Source organism: Podarcis melisellensis, assembly GCF_964234715.1.
Source record: "Podarcis melisellensis genome assembly, chromosome: 7".
Taxonomy (NCBI): Eukaryota; Metazoa; Chordata; class Lepidosauria; order Squamata; family Lacertidae; genus Podarcis; species Podarcis melisellensis.
The window spans coordinates 27,327,584-27,346,553 of NC_138539.1; the positions used below are offsets into that span (position 1 = coordinate 27,327,584).

Sequence of the window (18,970 nt, forward strand, 5' to 3'; positions counted from 1 at the left end):
TATGATTTTCTGTGACAATTGGGCCACTCTGCTGTTTTTTTAAAAAAAATCTAGATTTGAATTTCTGTGTGCTGGGTGGCTGGGGGAACAGTTGGGGAGGGGTTTGCAAGAATCTGGAAGCTTGTGTTTTTTTTCCTGCATTTTTATGATTTTCTGTGACCATTGGGCCACTCTGCTGTTTTTTAAAAAAATTTATGGGTTTGAATTTTGAAATGCTCTTTACAGTATGTGTGACTTTAAAGAGCACTTAATAAACTCTTGTTGTACCAAATTTGGCTTTGTTTGGATTTTTTTTGACCATAGGAACGCATTAATTGATTTTCAATGCATTCCTATGGGATTTCGTGCTTCGCAAGACGAAAAATTCGCTAGACGAAAAAATTCGTGGAACGAATTAATTTCGTCTTGCGAGGCACCACTGTATATGCCTCTTTTCCTGAATAAACTTGCCTTTCTTACCCCTGTGTTTGCCTGTCTTTGACTATACAGCTGTAGGTTCCTATGGCCTACTAGTTCTCCCAGCAGAGTGCCCCAGTCTCTTAACTGATCTGTTGATTATCTTCAGAAAAAGTGTATGAATGTGAAAATAAGGGCCATGTGCTCTCTCCTCACACATCCTCCCCTATGATTATCGGTGGACCCATCCAATATTTTAAAATAATGGTCAAGTATTTAAAGCACCAATTTAGAACAATGGAAATGAAGATAAAGACTTGGGCTAATTTACAATGAAATCGCCACCACTAAGTTAGTTCATCACTATTTCACAACAGCGGCATCAAATTCTAAACTGTTGTAATCCTTTATTTCTGGCTCACCATGCAATGTTAATATGAGTATGTGTGAATACTTTTCACCAGACTGAACAGTTCTCCTTGGCATTTATCCTGAAACTGGGGCCAGCGCTGGAATTTTACAATTTTTCTTTAAAACAAAATCTAACCAAACAGACGAAGGAAATATAAAATACCATATATATATATATATATACATATGCAGGTTTTGGTGTCCTCGGGTGTCTTCCCGTGTAAAAGTTGGGGTGTCTAGGCGACGTTTCGACGAGGTCTCACTCGTCATCTTCAGGCTGGTGCTTTCGGCTTCTTGTTACTGGAACAGAGCAGGATCTCAGTGTTTGAGTTCCTATAAATACTGTTGAGGGGGTGTGGTGTATAGCCTCCCATGTTCTGGGCAGAGAGGAAGTTCCCAGGCTAGTGTGCCTTTTCTTCTTTTGTTCCTTAATTACTTGAGGGATATCTTGAGTGATATTGAGGACACGAAATTAATTTTGCAGATTCCAAATTGCTCTTTAACATGGAACATCACCACAAGAGAATAATCATGGAAGCCATCGAGATAGAGAAACACCCTCACAACATGAACAAGCGTGACGACACATCCCGCTTGCCAGACATCTGGAAATTAGCCCTCCCCACAAAAACTGACACCAGATCCAGAGGCACACAGAACGCCATCACCAATCAACCACACCAGACCCAAACCCAGACCCTCTCCACAGATAAATTACAGACACCATCCAGTAGCCAAACCATGGTGGCACCTCCGGATGCTGCACCCCCCTGCAATCCCTACACAGATCTGGCTGACACAGGCCACAAAACCACAGCTCGCCCCTATACACGAAGCCAAGCCAGAGCACAACTAAGTGCAGTACAGCCATCTTCTCAGAAAAACTCTTCACAAAGTTCAAGAGGTCAAGACACAAAGACTTTAGCAACTAATCCACACCTAATGACCCACCTAAGTGGTACTCAGGATATCACTCAAGAAATCACTCAAGATATCCCTCAAGTAATTAAGGAACAAAAGAAGAAAAGGCACACTAGCCTGGGAACTTCCTCTCTGCCCAGAACATTGGAGGCTATACACCACACCCCCTCAACAGTATTTATAGGAACTCAAACACTGAGATCCTGCTCTGTTCCAGTAACAAGAAGCCGAAAGCACCAGCCTGAAGATGACGAGTGAGACCTCGTCGAAACGTCGCCTAGACACCCCAACTTTTACACGGGAAGACACCCGAGGACACCAAAACCTGCATTCCTGTACCCGTGAAAATCTACGAAAGCATATATATATATATATATGGCAGTACATGACTTTCTGAAATGAACTCTCCATCTCTCTCGGTAACTAAATGTCCTCCTGCTACCTTCAAAAGGGCTTTTTTGGTTGTTTCATAGAAAATTAAATAGCAGACAAGTCATAGACAGTCAATTGACCTGATTCTAACCTTAGAAATACTCCAGTGCAGACATTGGAGTCTGTGCACAGCTTGTCATTTCACTTCTACTTTTGTAGAAATTCCAACTCCCAAACTCTTTACAACTTGGGTCCAAACACCTTTGGAGTCCTGATCCCAATTTTCAATGACTCATAGTGTCATACTGCTCCAATTAATGATTTCCATCACCACCTGGTTCACCTGTCCTTGCATCCAAATGTACTTTGGGGCACTACGTTTGGGGAAGGCTCCTGGTGATGTATCCATTAGGCCCCAGAGCAAGCATATGTGGGATAGCTCAGTTGGTAGAACTTGAGACTCTTAATCTCAGGGTTGTGGGTTTGAGCCCCATGCTGGGCAAAAAGATTCCTGCATTGCAGGAGGTTGGACCAGAAGACCCTTGAGATTCCGTCCAACTCTACAATTCAATAATTATATAATGAATATTTTGGCAAGCTTGCCTTACAAACATGGCCAAAAGTTTTGTAATAGTGTGAAGCTCTTGAGACACGACATCCCTCAAGTTGAACCGAACACTTCTTGCAAATATGTGTCACAAAATTCTGACAGCCAATTTTGTTAGAAAAAAAGGTTCTTTGGAGCTAAGCAGCCACGGGGGCGCTGGACCTCTGTTTTTCTGCAGCTATTCTCCCTCCTCTCCAAACACCTTGGAGTTCAAAGGCCACCCTGAAATCATAAATCTGCCAAACGTGTGTTCATTATGATTATATATGCTGAAGCTCTAATTGTGTTCAACCCACCTTGAATGGACTGTGTGATGAACCTATGGCTGGTGAAAAATGAATGTTTTATGACTCAGAATGCCAGAGAACAGAAGGCCTTATTACATCAGATAAGTGTTGCTATGCACAGCAGATGTTATGCCACTACAGGATACAGAATCTATGGGGACAGTCTTCCATATGGTCTTGCGGCAAGATAAACCCTTGGTGGATGCTGCTTATGTGCAATATATTTTCCATTTTCCCAAACTGGGAATGCAGCTGTGGGATAGTAAGGCCTAATTAATCATTTATTGCAGATTTACAATTTATTGCCCAGAGATGCCTATCTCACTTATTGATTTTGGTGATTCCACCCCCCACTCCATGTAGCTGTTCTATAATTGCATTTTTATGCAGCAATAAAAAACTAAAGCATATGTATTAGTGATAGGAAAGACCATTGTCTGTGGCTAAATGGTATCTGCTCATTAAAATGCAAGTGTCAACTGCATATGTTCAGAGTGTCACAGTACATTTTGTTTTCTGTATCTGGGTTCTCAAAAATACTGTGATAATAAAGGGCTGGAGAGTCTCATTATGCCTTCCTTGTTCACACACACACAGCTCCAGGAATTAACATTTCATGTTTATTCCTAAGAATGGAGTGCTATTCAGGGCTTTCCCCGCTTCCTTGCAGGTAGGAATAGACTACCTGATTCTCATTCTAGCTGTTTGTTCAGATCCCACCCTCTTAGGACATTAGTTAATGTGAAAATGGGATGGAATGGATTTGTGGATGGAAATGTGTAAAACTGGCATGGACCAGAAGTACAAGTTCCTCCCTAGCGCAAGATAGAATGAAGGATGATCTCTTCCTGAAATTAGCAGGTTGAGTTGAAACAGCGGGAGACTGAAACAGCTGATGAACAAAACAAACAAACAAAAAATTCTTCCAGTAGCACCTTAAAGACCAACTAAGTTAGTTCTTGGTATGAGCTTTCGTGTGCATGCACACTTCTTCAGGTACACTGAAACAGAAGTTTCCAGACCCTTCTATATAGTGAGAAGGTGGGGAGGGGTATTACTCAGAAGGGTGGTGGGAATGGGTGATTGGCAGATAGCTGTGATGAGCCTGTTGACGACTCTTAACGACTGCAATAGGTCTTACAGGAAAAAGCAAGGGGTGAGAAGGTGAAAAATGGCTTTGTCATGTATAATAAGATAAGAATCCAAGGTCTTTGTTCAGACCAGGTGTCTCCATGGTTTTAAGTTTGGGGATAAGTTGCAATTCAGCAGCTTCTCTTTCCAGTCTATTTCTGAAATTCCTTTGTAGTAAAACAGCTACTTTGAGATCTTGTATAGAATGTCCTGGGAGATTGAAGTGTTCTCCTACTGGTTTCTCTGTCTTGTGATTCCTGATGTCCGATTTATGTCCGTTTATTATACCAAGAACCAAGAGCTCATACCAAGAACTAACTTAGTTGGTCTTTAAGGTGCTACTGGAAGAAATTTTTGTTTTGTTTTGACTATGGCAGACCAACACGGCTACCTATCTGTAGCTGATGAACAGTTGGTTAAGGATAATTGACCTGGCCAACCAAAGTTATGATCCAATTTAGATTTGGATTCACCTTGTCTGTTTTTTGTTGTTCTGTGTTCTGGTAGTGCTATAGATCATTATACTGTTTTAAATGAGGAACAGGGTCTTGTCTGCAGTGGCTTCTAAGCTGGGCAGTTCTTTCCCCCTTGAGGTCAGGTTGGCATAGTTCTTCCCATTTGGAGGAGAGTAAATGCACCCTTATTTTGTTACGCCTTTTTTACCTGGCAATTTTGAAAATCTAATGGTATGCCCTTGTTTAACCTGCTGGGTTTTGTTTTTGTTTAAATTGTTGATTTGTGGTTTAAATTGTTGTTTTGACTGATATTATTTTGAGTTTCTTTTTGGTTAGGAATGTTATGACGGAAGATTACTATACAGATATTGCAAATAGTGGAGGAAGTGGCTCAAACACAAGAAAATAGAGAGATATAATTTTCTACAAGAGGAAAACCAAAAGTTTTATGGTGTGGTTATAGTAAGAAAATAATCATCCCCTTCTCTCTTTTCTTATGTGGTAGGGCGAAAGCCATGGCTCACATTTTCAGACTGAGAAAGTTTTCGCTAAATAAATAAATAAATGATTATGTGAATCTCATTATTGTTTACAACCGTCTGCTTATGCAGCTACAGTGTATTGTTTTCGTGTGGTATGGCTGTGATCCAAAGTCAAATAGGGCTCTAGTGCAGCTGTGTGAGTACTGCTCTTCAGTGTCAGAAAATGCTTCATGGGCAAAATGTCTGGATCGTTCCCCAATACTGGAAAAAATGGGAAAGTGCTTGCACAGAACTTAGAGCAGGGGTCAGCAAACTTTTTCAGCAGGGAGCCAGTCCACTGTCCCTCAGACCTTGGGGGGGGCGGACTATATTTTGAAATAAAAAATAAAAATGAACGAATTCCTATGCCCCACAAATAACCCAGAGATGCATTTTAAATAAAAGGACACATTCTACTCATGTAAAAACACGCTGATTCCTGGACCATCCGTGGGCCGGATTTAGAAGGCAATTGGGCTGGATCCGGCCCCTGGGCCTTAGTTTGCCTACCCATGGCTTAGAGCCTCAGCATGCTCACTCAAGCTGCTGGATGGGCAGATGGGTATATGCAGTTTATTACTCAATGCGGCTGAACTAATAACCATTTGCTATAAATGACAGCGATTAATGCCACTGTTTATACTGATCTCACATGAGGCAAAACAAAGTTATAGTACGTTGTGTGTGCGTGCACACACACAGTTATTTTCTAATCATGTTTTACCTTGCAAGTCTTTTCAGAAGGTGCAAACATTACTTGCGGGTGGAATTTTGTAATGTGGGCTATTTTTCACATAGCAGGTCGATATGATTCTGCTCGTCCATCATCTCTGTGAGTTCTGCTCTGCTCTTATTTTAGAAGCATTCACTAGTAAGATGGGTTGCTCTCTATACTTTCTGTGCTTGCCAGCGAGATGATAAGGCATCTATACCTTATATTTATAGTACACAAGTATTAGAAGGAGATCTTATCCTCTTCTATGCAAAAGAATATAAATAGTATATTTAATGGGCAGGGAGAAGCTGCAGCAAAAGATTTCAAGATGCAGCTTAATGTACCTCATTGGCTTTTGATGGCATCTGATGAAATAGGCTGTTTGAAAACCTCAAATCACAGCAAACCTATCTTCATTTCTTGCCTACCCCAACTTAAGTTACATTATAATCTGTAGTAAACATCTGTACCCTTCTGCTCTTTCCTCCACACTAATATTCGCTCCTTGAAAATAATATTTAGTATTGCATTTTTAAGTGCTCCAAGTCCTTCAGAGTAGCAGCTGACTAAGTTTTACCCAGCATAGACCAATGGAAATGAATGAACATTGCTAAGTTGGGTCCCATAATTTCAGTAGTTCTATTCTGAGTAAATCTTAGTTGCTTGGGTGGTATTCAAACTCTAGAAAACCACTACAACAGTCTGGCAAGGTAAGCCAGTTTTTACTGAGCCCACAAATTATAAGGACAGAGGTTGTGCAATGTTATTAGACAAAGAGATGAAAGTCAAACCATGGACAGCTCTCATTCTGAGTCAGCATGCTTTGAAATGTTTCTTCTTGACACTGTAAAAATGAAACTTTTGCATGCTGAATAGAGAGATCCATCTGAAACCATGCTTAAGTGATTTACAGAGGAATACCCCCCCTCCCAAAAAACCCCTTTAAGCTTACTGCTGTAGGTGTAGGACAGTCTGTGAGACAGGTAGATTAGAACTCAATTAAAACTGCATTGAGGCAAACTTCCAGTAAATGAAAGCTATTGTGATAAGCCTTGCTGTATATAGAAATAAGCTGAAATGGAAACAAGCTTTCTCACACATTTTTCAGACCTACTGTAGCAATATAGAGCCAGCCATGCTTATCCCAGAATTTGTTGGCTGAAGGGAGCTGTACTTGAACCTGTGACCTTAATTTAACTCGACTGAGCTAAACTGCATCTGATGAGCTACTGAAGGAGCTTCATCCTGCTGCACTTGGTTGCTAAAGCTATTATTGTAATATTTACCATTTGAGGGGAAATGTATTCCTGTCTGTAACTGGCAGCTGAGCGGAATCCAGCCAGTTTAGAGGAGTCTGGGATTTTGTAAACTACTTTGCGGAGAGGAATGAAATAGTCTTCTTGGGTCTTCTTTGAAGCATGGCAAAGCCCTATGGTGCAATGTCTGAAGATACTTCTTATCTGGTGTTCATTGCTTGATAGAGTTTGAGTAGGCAAGTACAGGACAAAGAAACAGCCATTCATTTGAACCACAGGTTCTCCATATCAAATCAGCGCCATCCTTTGCCCTTTTTCTTACCCAATCCTGCAGGTTTCTGTTAGTGGTTCTTCCAGGTTCCATTGAATGCCGCATATCAGGAAATAAGTTACCCATCCACCGATGTCTCACAGTATCTGTTATTGCAAGAGAAATTCTTAAATTTATGAATTGCAAGGTGGGCGTTTAGTTCCCTTCTTACCTGTTGAGGAATGCTTGCAAAGCACTTGATAGTCCCCAAACCTGTCTTGATGTCAGGAAGCAAACGCTCAACTTGGATAAGCTGCTGCTTTGAGCAGTGATTTAAGCTGAAGTTGTTTGTGTTTGAACAAATGGGGGGATGTAAAGTTTCTGCTCTGTTCCAGGCACAGGAAGAAAAATCAATGTGTGAAAGGAAGCTGAATATGAAAAGAAAATGTTCCGTTTTCTAACACTGTAGAGCTGACAGTTCCGTGGGAAGGATAAAAATGTATTGATTATATCCTTAGCCATCAGGAGGAAACAAAGCAAAAGAAATACGGCTTGGAAGCAAGCATTCGCTGTAGCAGCCACACAGAATTTGGCAGCCTCCTATTACGTGGCTGAAGGTATTTTCTTTTCTTTGAAAACTCAGAACTGCTCCCCCCCCATCGGGTTAGTGATATTACTGCAACCTGGGGTGGAATTTGACATGCTCTTAGTAAATGCATGGTCAAAACCTTTAATTAAATAAATAATAATAATAATAATAATAATAATAAAAATTTATTTATACCCTGCCCTCCCCAGCCAAGGCCGGGCTCAGGGCAGCTAACAAGCAATAATAAAAACAAGTTGAATGAATACAACTTAAAAACAAGATTAAAATACAACATTGAAACATTAAAATGCAGCCTCATCACAGGAGAAAGGAAAAAAGAAAGGGGGGGGGAATCAAATTGACTCCAAGCCAAAGGCCAGGTGGAAGAACTCTGTCTTACAGGCCCTGCGGAAAGAAATCAGATCCTGCAGGGCCCTGGTCTCATGAGCTAGAGCATTCCACCAGGCCAGAGCCAGTGTTGAAAAAGCCCTGGCTCTGGTTGAGGCTAATCTCACTTCCTCGGGGCCCGGGACCTCTAAGGTGTTGCTATTTATGGACCTTAAGGTACTCCGTAGGGCATACCTCGTTCCCTCATTCCCTGTGTGCAGTATCTTATGCAATTGCTGGCTTTGCTATATCAGGGGGTATATGGGAGTCATACAATTGACCATGCAGTGCCACAAAGCTTGTCTCTACCCACACTCTTGTTTACACATATATGTTTGTTTACACCAGGGTTTCCCAAACTCAGATCTCCAGCTGTTTAATAATAATAATAATAATAATAATAATAATAATAATAATAATAATAATAATAATATTTTATTTATACCCTGCCCTCCCCAACCAAGATCAGGCTCAGGGTGGCTAACACCAAATATATAAAATACATTAGAAACACAAAATCAAACAATTAGTTTAAAATACAATTCGAATCACATTTAAAATCAAAATAAAATCAAGTGGGAACCCACGAATCATAACCGTAGGGGTAAGGAATTAAAATTTCACCAGGCCCAGCCACTCCCATCTTTTGAACTACAACTCCCATCATGCCTGGCTAGCAGGACCAGTGGTGAGGGATGATGGGAACTGCAGTCCAAAACAGCTGGAGAACCAAGTTTGGGAAACCCTGGTTTGCACTGTCACCTTCTACATTCTTTTCTATTGCAGTCATTTTGGCTCTCATCCTTTACTACACGCTAAACCAGGGTGAGAAACCCGTGACCTACCATATGTGGCTGGACTTCCATTTGCCAGTTAGCTGCAGCCAGCATGATCCATATTCTGGTTTATCTATTTCAAAACAAACTACAAATAAATTTAAAGCACTTTCAGGACAGACAAGTATTAAGGGGCCGTACATGCAAGGAGCACATCTGTCTCTTATTTAGTCTAGATTCTGAGATGGGAGCAGGTTTCTGTAATCAAAACAGTGGAAAAAATGTTTGCCTTTGTGAAATGTTTAAGGTAGGAATTTATCCCATGGCTGCATTTCTTTAAATAATGATACTTCATATAAAAGACTGCTGAGCCTGCTCAATGTATGTAGTTAACAATGGAATATGTTTCATGGGGTTTCAGTGCAGGTATTGACCAGTATGCAAAGTTAAAGGATCTGAAGGATCCTGAAGGTCGTCTAGCCTGTACTCAGTGTGATCCTTTAGACATAAACAGATTTATGTGTATAATCCAGATTATAGAGTGCCAGAGAGCGAGAGAGCCTGAGCCTTCTGGATCAAATTGTGTTGTGCCAGGTCCTGTTTGCCATATGTGCCACAAATGCCACTGTGTGTATTCTCCATCTGGAAAACTGTTGGTGTAGTAGATAGTATGAGCATATATAGCTTTAGCCAAGTATGTTCCCCATAAGCATGCAAAGCTTTAGCTAACTATTATGACATTAACATTCAGAAACAGTGTTTTCCATCACTGAACTTCTCAATGAGAATCACATGATAAGCTTTTGAGAAATCCCAGAATTGTCCATAACAGAGTTTGAAAATAAAGTGTCAAGATCAAGGGAAATAATAGTAACCACTCTATTCTGTCTTGTGTCCAGTTCTGGAGGCTACAGTTTGAGAAATGACATTGGCAAGCTGGAATGCGTGCAGAGGAAGGCAACCAAGATGATCAAGGGTCTGGAAACCAAGCCTTGTGAGGAACGGTTAGGGGAGTTGTGTATGTTTAGCCTGGAAAAGAGGAGAATGAGAGGAGATATGATAGGCATCTTCAAGTATGGAAAAGGCTGTCACGTGGAAGATGACGCAAGCTTGTTTTCTCCTGATATGGAGCCTAGGACTCGAAGCAATAGATTCAAATGATTGCAAAATGAGATTCCAACTAAATATCAGGAATAACTTTCTGATAGTAAGAGTTGTTTGACAGTGGAATGGACTCCCTTGGGAGGTTGTGGACTCTCCTTCATTGAAAGTTTTAAAGCAGAGGTTGGATGGCCATCTGCCATAGTTGCTTTAGTTGAGATTCTTGCTCTGCAAGGGGTTGGAATAGCTGACCCTTGGGGTCCCTTACAATTCTATGATTCTGTGAAAAGTATGGAAGCATTATATTGTTGCACGCCACCCCAGTCTCCAAGTGGTGCAGAATTCCAGGTGTTCCAGGCACATAATCAGGGTTCTTTTGGAAATGAGCACAGTGTAGACTGCTGTGTCTTTATGATATATGGTTTATTTAAACATATATACAACCTAAGCCTACCATGGAGGGGTTCACAGCATTAGCAACCCAAAAGGGTCTTGTTTCTTCCATAGTCACAGCCAACAGAAATAATACATTGGTCTCAAAATTGCTCTGCCAGTGTAGTGTAGTTGTTAATAGTGGTAGACTCGTAATCTGGGGAACCAGGTTTGCTTCCCTGCTCCTCCATATGCAGCTGCTGGGTGACTTTGGGTTAGTCACACTTCTCTGAATCTCTCAGCCCCACTCACCTCACAGAGTGTTTGTTGTGGGGGAAGAAGGGAAAGGAGAATGTTAGCCGCTTTGAGACTCCTTTGGGTAGTGATAAAGCGGGATATCAAATCTAAACCCTTCTTCTTCTTTCTTTGCAGCTTGCTGTTTTACTTCTTGGTCATATCACTGCCCCAAAACATTTTATCCTAAACTCTGGCTTTATGTGTTAAGGGAGGGCTCCCAACCCACTTGACATCTTGCACTGAGCCCCTTAATCCCCCTTAATGGCTCATCTCCCAGGCTATCATCTCACCAGGAGGCTAGCCTGGCTATTCCAAGAATTCGAAGCACTGATTAAATTCTAATACTTGCTGGATTCAGAGATTAGAGGGGTCTGGCATCCACCTTAACACCCCAAACTCATAACAATATTTAACAGGTTAAGGAGAAATGTTAGCTTCCAGTATGTGTAGTAGAAATGGAAAGGCAAGACAGTTTTAAATACAGCACTTAACTGAACAGTTATCATGCAATCACACTTATACAGATACTTTAATAATCACATTTTCCTGGGATGTCTTAGCCTGCTTATCAAATAAAATTTCAGAAAAGCTTTGACAGAGCAGTCCAACTTCCTTTTTAACCTTGTCACCCTCATGCTTTGCTTAAAAACTGAGCAAATAGCAGGTTTTTAGGACTGCTAGATGGGCTGCTTATGTAAATGATTGATTTCTCTTTCCCCCTCTGTATTTGACCCTGAACATAGTAGCCTAGAGATATACTTTCATTACACACAGCCAGAGACTTCAAAACATGGTTGTTTCATTAGGTAATCTAAAGTTTAACCACTGCTGGCATGAAATATCATGAAATATGAAGGCACTTCTGTACCTAGACCTTGTTCTCTGTTAGTTGACCTCATGGTATCATCTATGCTTAGCAGAGTGGTAACCTTGTGGTATTCTAAATGGATGACAAATGTTGTGGGCATTTTATTTTAAAATAAACCACAACATTGCATCAAATGATAGTTAAAATTATGAACGGAAATTCCATTAAAAATATTTTTATGAAAACAGCAGATGTCTGGAAATTCAGTGAATGCTGGTGCCTCTTAAGATACTGATTGTGAAACAATTATGTCACAAGGTTTTCCTTTTCGGGACATTAACTGTGAACTCATATTACCTGTAAATGATGGAGGGCAAGGATAAAATTTGAGCATTTAAGAATTAATGGTAAATGCCATTTTATGGTGAATTTATCATTTATCATAAAATGCACATATTCATTAGATCCTCTTCAGTTTCAAGCGCTAAGTCAAGAAAACAGTTCGCCTTGAGAAGGAGCTGCAGCCCATGCAGAGTAGACAGTGCCAGAGAAGATGCCAAGCAGAATCGATGGATGTGTACTTAGCCCAGCTGTGACACTGCTGCCACCACAAGTAAAATGTCGTCATGGTAGTGGCATGATAAAGGACTTTCCCTCCCCTTGGACTTCCTGCCTCTCAGACTGGCAGACATTTATCTGGTCCCTACAGAACTCTGTAAAGTCTTTTTGCCTCATAGATAGGCAATCTTGACATATTTAATTTTTTATTGGATATGTGTGTTTTCTTAAAAGATTCTTTTCTGGACGACAGATTTCCCACCATTCTGCCTGTAAGATCTAAGTGTGCACTATCACTGAACGGAGTACCGTATTTTTCGCCTCATAGGACGCACCAGCTCATAGGATGCACCTAGTTTTTTTGGGGGGGGGGAAATAAAGAAAAAAAAATATTCCCCCCCAGGTGCGGGGCTGGGGCGGGGGAAGCGCCCCACAGCTAGCGGAGCGCTGCGCAAAGCCCGAAACTTGGGGTGTGCTGAGCTCAGCACGCCCCAAGCTTCTGGGTGCCAGCAAGCTCTCCGCTAGCCATGTGATTTTGCGTGGCTCTCCCACAGCTAGCGGAGCGCTGCGCAAAGCCCGAAGCTTGGGGCGTGCTGAGCTCAGCGCACCCCAAGCTTCTGGGTGTCGGCAAGCTCTCCGCTAGTCGTGGGAGAGCTGTGTCTCCCATGGCTAGCGGATAGCTTCCTGAAGCCTGGAGAGCGAGAGGGGTCGGTGCGCACTGACCCCCCTTGCTCTCCAGGCTTCAGCGAAAGCCTGCATTCTCCCCATAGGACGCACACACATTTCCCCTTCATTTTTGGAGGGGAAAAAGTGTGTCCTATAGGGCGAAAAATACGGTAAGTTACATTAGTTCAATACATTATAAACAGTTCTTTCCCAGTTGTTGTCGGCTCACATATTTAGAAAATGAAAAAGTTCTTGTTATTCTCAACCTGGGCAATGTATGTCATCCTCTGAAAAGCTATTTCCATATTATATGACTCCAGAGGGAAAGAATCATATCATCTAGCCAGTTTACCTGAAAGCATGTAGAATACTCCCCAACCAAGGAAACAAAGCTGTCTCAGATGTTTCATGAGTACCTTACAGGCAATGTTTTGGTAATTTTAGCTAAAGCTTTCATTTGTAACCAGTAGCGCATTTCCCTTATTTCATTGGGTGGTGGGGGGAGATGATATGTTAATACTTCCAGTATTATTAGTTTTTATAACTATGAATCTGAAATAGTTTCTTAAATTATTATCAGTGATAGCCCTTTCTTACAAAGCAACACATATAGCAGGGATATGAAACCTCTCACCTTCCAGATGTTGTTTGATTGCAGTCATCCCTGACCATTGACCACACTATCTGAAACTGATGGGAGTTGAAGCCCAATAAAATCTGCAGTGCCATGGATTCCTCATCTCTGACATACATAAACCACTGCTTCCACTGATACTTGGATTGCTAGCACTGATGGTTTTGCTCCACTTCGTCCAGAAACAGGCAAAAACCCCTCCCTTGTATTTTTGTACTTGTACATTGTCTCTGCACCTTCTTGTTAAAAAAATTCTGCATCAAAATATGCACACCCCAAGTTTGGTCACCCCTGGCAACTATTCAATGGATTATTCAACACCTCACTGCTTTCAGCTTCAGGATGTGAGGTACCTTTGTTGTGTGAGGAGGAGGAGGAGGATGTACACAAACTGTTGATGGAGCCTGGGAGCCACAGTTTCCTTCTTACAGATAATTCCCAGAGAGGGGACACCCAAATGCAGGGATGGAAATGCTGGAAGGCGAATGCTTTGCCAATTATTATTATTAGGACTGCAAGAAATCAAACCTCTCCATTCTTAAGATCGTGAAGCTGAGGCTCCAATACTTTGGCCACCTCATGAGAAGAGAAGACTCCTTGGAAGAGACCCTGATGTTGGGAAAGATGGAGGGCACAAGGAGAAGGGGACGACAGAGGACGAGATGGTTGGACAGTGTTCTTGAAGCTACCAGCATGAGTTTGACCAAACTGCGGGAGGCAGTGGAAGACAGAAGTGCCTGGCATGCTCTGGTCCATGGGGTCACGAAGAGTCGGACACGACTAAACAACAACAAATTTTTAGGACGTGTGTGCACCGCACCAGCAGAATGTGTACGTGACAGGAGGCATAGGGTTGACTTGGCTCAGAGCAATACATTCTGTTGCTGTTAAGGGGGATAGGGAGAAAGGAAGAGAGAGAGATGGAACTTGGTGTGAAGAGGATATACTATGGTAGGGCAAGGAGTCATCTTGGGAGAGGAGCTGAGAAGGCTTTGATAGTCTTTGGCCGCAGCCTGCGACAGTAAACATTAGGAGGGGAAAGGAGGAAATATAATTGGGACTGTAAGAGAGGAGTTTGAGCAGGAAGCTCAGTGGCAAGCACCAAAGAGTAGACTTAAGAAATAATAACTTCATGTAAATATGTTGACCTCTCATTTTTCTGGTGATGGTTACTTTTTTTAAAAAAAATAATCTTTCTTTTTTAATTGGAAAAGAAGTTCCCCTACATATTGCTGTGTAGGTTTTCAGAAATTGCAATGAGATGTAATTAAGAAAAGCAGGTGTACACGGATTAGGTACCTTAACATTTTTTGCTTTTAATGTTTCTATTAAACACACACATCATCACTGATTCTAACATGAAATGTGATACTGGCTAGTGTCGCCATGGTGTCCGAACTGTTTCCATGAACCCTATCCCCCCCCCCAAGTTTTGTGAAGCGATTTTGTACCACTACCAGATTTCAAATCTGCAACTTGAGAATTTACTGGAATTTGCATCGCTTGATTTCATGCTGTTCGAATTACTGTAATTTAACACTATTACTACTTAACCAGATTCCAGTACTTTCCAGAGGGAAAAGTATTGAGTTTCTCTGGCAAATCATGATTGAATTAACAATTAGCACTCTGCTTGCTTGCTTTAATGAAAGATGACCTAAATTACATAATGAAATATGTAATAATATTTTAGAAGTTTTATGCATAAAAGAGTTGCTCTGCATATGTGTGTGCGTATGTGTGTGTGTGTGTGTATGTATGTGTTATATGAGATTTCTCAGCAAAGACGCTTAAGTCAGCAAAACAAAGGCTACCATGATGCTTCATCATATATGAGAAACTTCAAAACAGTAAATGATACAGTTAGCTAATTCTGTGGAATAGCCAAGTCTAGTTTCCTGTCCTCCTGGCTTACCTTGCCACTTGAGTGGTACTGAGAAGCAATTTCAATTTCATGGACAAGGAAGAAGGCTAAAGCAGGGATAGAGAACCTGTTGTTCTCCAAATGCTTTTGGAGCATAACTCCCACTTTCCCTCACCATTGTCCATGCTGTCTACAGCCTAGGGGAACTGAAGTCCAAAAATTTAAATTTGGAGGTTCAAGTACATTATGGTGGTATGGGAAACTGTCGTGTGATGGGCCAATGGCCGTAATAAAGATCAATCCAATCCAATCTAATCCAAAGTCCAAAAACATCTGCAGAGCTTCATCCCTTTCCCTTTTCAGAGCTGAGTAATAGCTGAATCTCCTCTCCTGCATTCTGAGATTCCAGTTTCAGTATTCACTGTGGACCAGTATTCACTGTGGACCTAGGTCTTGCCTGATTTAGCTATTTGCTCAGTTGTGTTCAGGAGACAGAGAACATAGAACCAGGTAGCAAGTAACTCCAGAGCTATTAAGCATGCTTTCTCCCAGGGGATTACCATCATGTCAGGGCGAACATGAGGGAATGCTCCCTGTCCCCACTGCCTCCATTGTGTCACTGTCGCATATCTCACAGCCCTTCACACGCTGCAGGCTAAATTTCTGTAATAGGGAAGATCAGGGTTCTAAATTGCGTGATGAGCCTGAGTATATAGCAGTTCAGCCTCCAACGTGTGAAGCACTATGGGGGCAAGGATAGCAATGTGATGTGACAGAGGGAACACTCTTCCCTCCTCACACAATGGTAATTACATGAGGAGGGTGTGATTTGCATAGTAAAACTTCATTATCAGTGCCTGCACTAATAAGATCAAGTCGAAGTAGTAACCTATGGTGGGCGGGTGGGCGGAAATGGATGCAGCCACTGGTTTGATTAATTAAGGCCTGTCCATCTTGGTAAAAATTGAATACAGTGGTACCTCTGGTTACGTACTTAATTTGTTCTGGAGGTCCGTTTTTAACCTGAAACTGTTCTTAACCTGAAACACCACTTTAGCTAATGGGACCTCCCGCCCCCGCCGCCGCGCGATTTCTGTTCTCATCCTGAGGCAAAGTTCTTAACCCAAGGTACTATTTCTGGGTTAGCGGAGTCTGTAACCTGAAGCGTCTGTAACCTGAGGGGTATGTAACCCAAGGTACCACTGTATTAAACTGGGGTTACATGGTCTTCTAGCCAAAAGCATGGTAAGAGAGTCACTAGTTTTCTTGTCTACCATTTAAGCTCCTGTACTTTGGGGATTCTAGAATTAGCCTGTTAAAATTTATGGCATTTGACTTCACAGTCTGGTCCTAAAACTTTTTAATTCAGGAGAAATTCCTAACAAAGAGCATACCCACTGCTGTGCTAACTCAGCACCTGAAAGCAGGATGTTATATTAGTGCTGCAAGCAGATATGCCAATATAAATGTTTAGGATTAGGGTGTAAGTATTTTAATATATTTGTATAAGCTTAAATAATCATGTTAAGAAGATTACCATTGACCTTCTGTTATGTTTAATATAGCTTTAATCTGCTTTTATTTTAGACAGATGGACTCAGTGGCTACATTGAGTTTAATAAAATAAGAATTTACAAGAGTGCCTTGTATAATGCCGTCTTCTAAAACTGTTTCCTAACCTCACCTGTGTCCTCTAAATGTTCAGACTCTGCAATTTATATATGCTATTCTCTAGGTAGAAATTTTAACAACCTATCTGGAGCATTAGATAAAAATGAAAAACAAAGCATATTGTGGCAAAAACTTTCTAGTGGAATAGAGTCCACTATCAGATTCAGGGCCGTCTTAAGCATATGCGCCACTGGGGTACAAAGATCTGCCCAGTGCCCTCCAAATTTAGCCCCCAAATTAACTTTTATTATGCTTATGTCACTGTTATCATTTGATAAATATTGCTCATGCCTGCACGGCTCCAAAAGGAAGGGGTTTTTGTGTGTGTGTTTTTTGTTTTAAACCAGCTATTCTAAAGAAGACAAAGAACACATTGGTAGTTGGTGTAAAGACTTACGCATGCACTTATGGTCATAGGGAGGTGTCTGAAGATGAGACGAGCGGGCACTGTGCGCATGCGTGGGAGAGCCTTTCATTGTGGGAGCAACCTTATTTCTAGAGGAGCTGGGAGGGCCCTTGCAAGCACGCATATATGAGTTCTTCTTGGGAAGAGTTTGCAATGTTTCACTCGGGGTCAGCGGCACCTTTGACACGACTGAGCTTGCGCTGCCTGCCTGTCGCCACTGTCAAAGGTGCTGCTCACCCCGCTGCCACATAGCAGCTCAATACAATACGCTTAGGCGGCTTAAGCGGCAGGCACCTGGCGCCCCCCAGAATTTGGTCCCTGGGTGCCCTGCACCCCTGGGTAAAGATGGCCCTGATTAAAGAATGAAGAATGTTCTAATTTTGGCTCAAATAATCTCTAACCTACTACAAAACTGAATTTCACTGGGGAGATATATATATATATATATATATATATATATATATATATATATATATGGGAGAGTGTGAAATTTTATGATTGCAGTCTCATGGGAGTTGGAATTTGGGGGACCACGTGTTTCCTCTACCTACTTGCTTTTGGCTGCACATCTAATCCTTATTATGGCTCATAAAGGTGAGCCTGGATGGTGTATAAACATATTTCCTTCCATCCCTTATGTTTACCATATTTAGATGGGTCACAAAACCATTGGTGCTCTATGAATCAGAATAAAGGAGAACTGTATGGAATTAGTTACCAAAAGCAGAGTTCCCATAATTTAAATTAGGAGCAAAGAAAAAGATTTTGTAACTTAAGGATATCTTTTTTCAAGGGAAACAGAAGAGCCATTTTTTGAATGCACTTTTCCCTCCCTGCCTCCCCCTTGTTATAAAGCTCCATGAGGCAGCCTGTTGGTAAAGAAATCCTTGTTCTGCTGGGCAAGTCATATAAGAGATGAAAGTAAATGGAACAATAATTGTACTTCACATGCTGAAAAGTGCTGTAGGCATAATAATACCGAATATAAGAGGTTTTGTTGTCACAGCGGACCCTTTTCTCTTCAAATAGGATCATCAAAGTCCCATTTGCTCAATGGAACTTGACCCAATATGACACATGTAAAAATACCATGTAGCAACTCTCAACCTTATCGAAAGACAATTTTACCAAGTGTCATGCTAAATGAAAATTTAAATGAAATATAGCAATAGCACCAGGTTACAAAACATGGCTTGTGAAGCAATTTTCAAGTTTGTTTTGGAATGGTTAATACGAATAAAAGAAAAAGAGGGCCCCAGAGGTTTATAAGCTGATGGCAAAATCGTTAGTGTGTGAAATTAGTATAATTAACTTTCTGGTGTTTGCTAGGAAATATTGATATATTGGCTGGTGGTGATTCTTGTTTGTGAGGATTTAATAATATAGATTCACTCATGATTGATAAAAGCAATAACTGTTGCAAATGTTCATATCAAAGGGAATACTTAAAAACAAATAATCACTATATAAGGTTCTTATATGATAGGGAATACGAGGCAGATGTTTCATCTTTAGCCTT

At 41.2% G+C, this 18,970-nt stretch overlaps 1 protein-coding gene and 1 long non-coding RNA gene across 4 annotated transcripts in view; one reads left to right on the forward strand and one right to left on the reverse strand.

The window, feature by feature from the left end:
* The window catches only part of LOC309374728, a 76,391-nt gene extending 73,349 nt beyond the window's left edge, over window positions 1–3,042 (reverse strand). Inside the window, exon 1 of the long non-coding RNA XR_014170687.1 lies at window positions 3,004–3,042. This is a non-coding gene — a long non-coding RNA (uncharacterized lncRNA). The remainder of the gene's footprint in view (window positions 1–3,003) is intronic.
* Window positions 1–18,970, forward strand: part of MMP16 (matrix metallopeptidase 16) — a 178,993-nt gene that overhangs the window by 31,261 nt on the left and 128,762 nt on the right. The window lies entirely within an intron of this gene.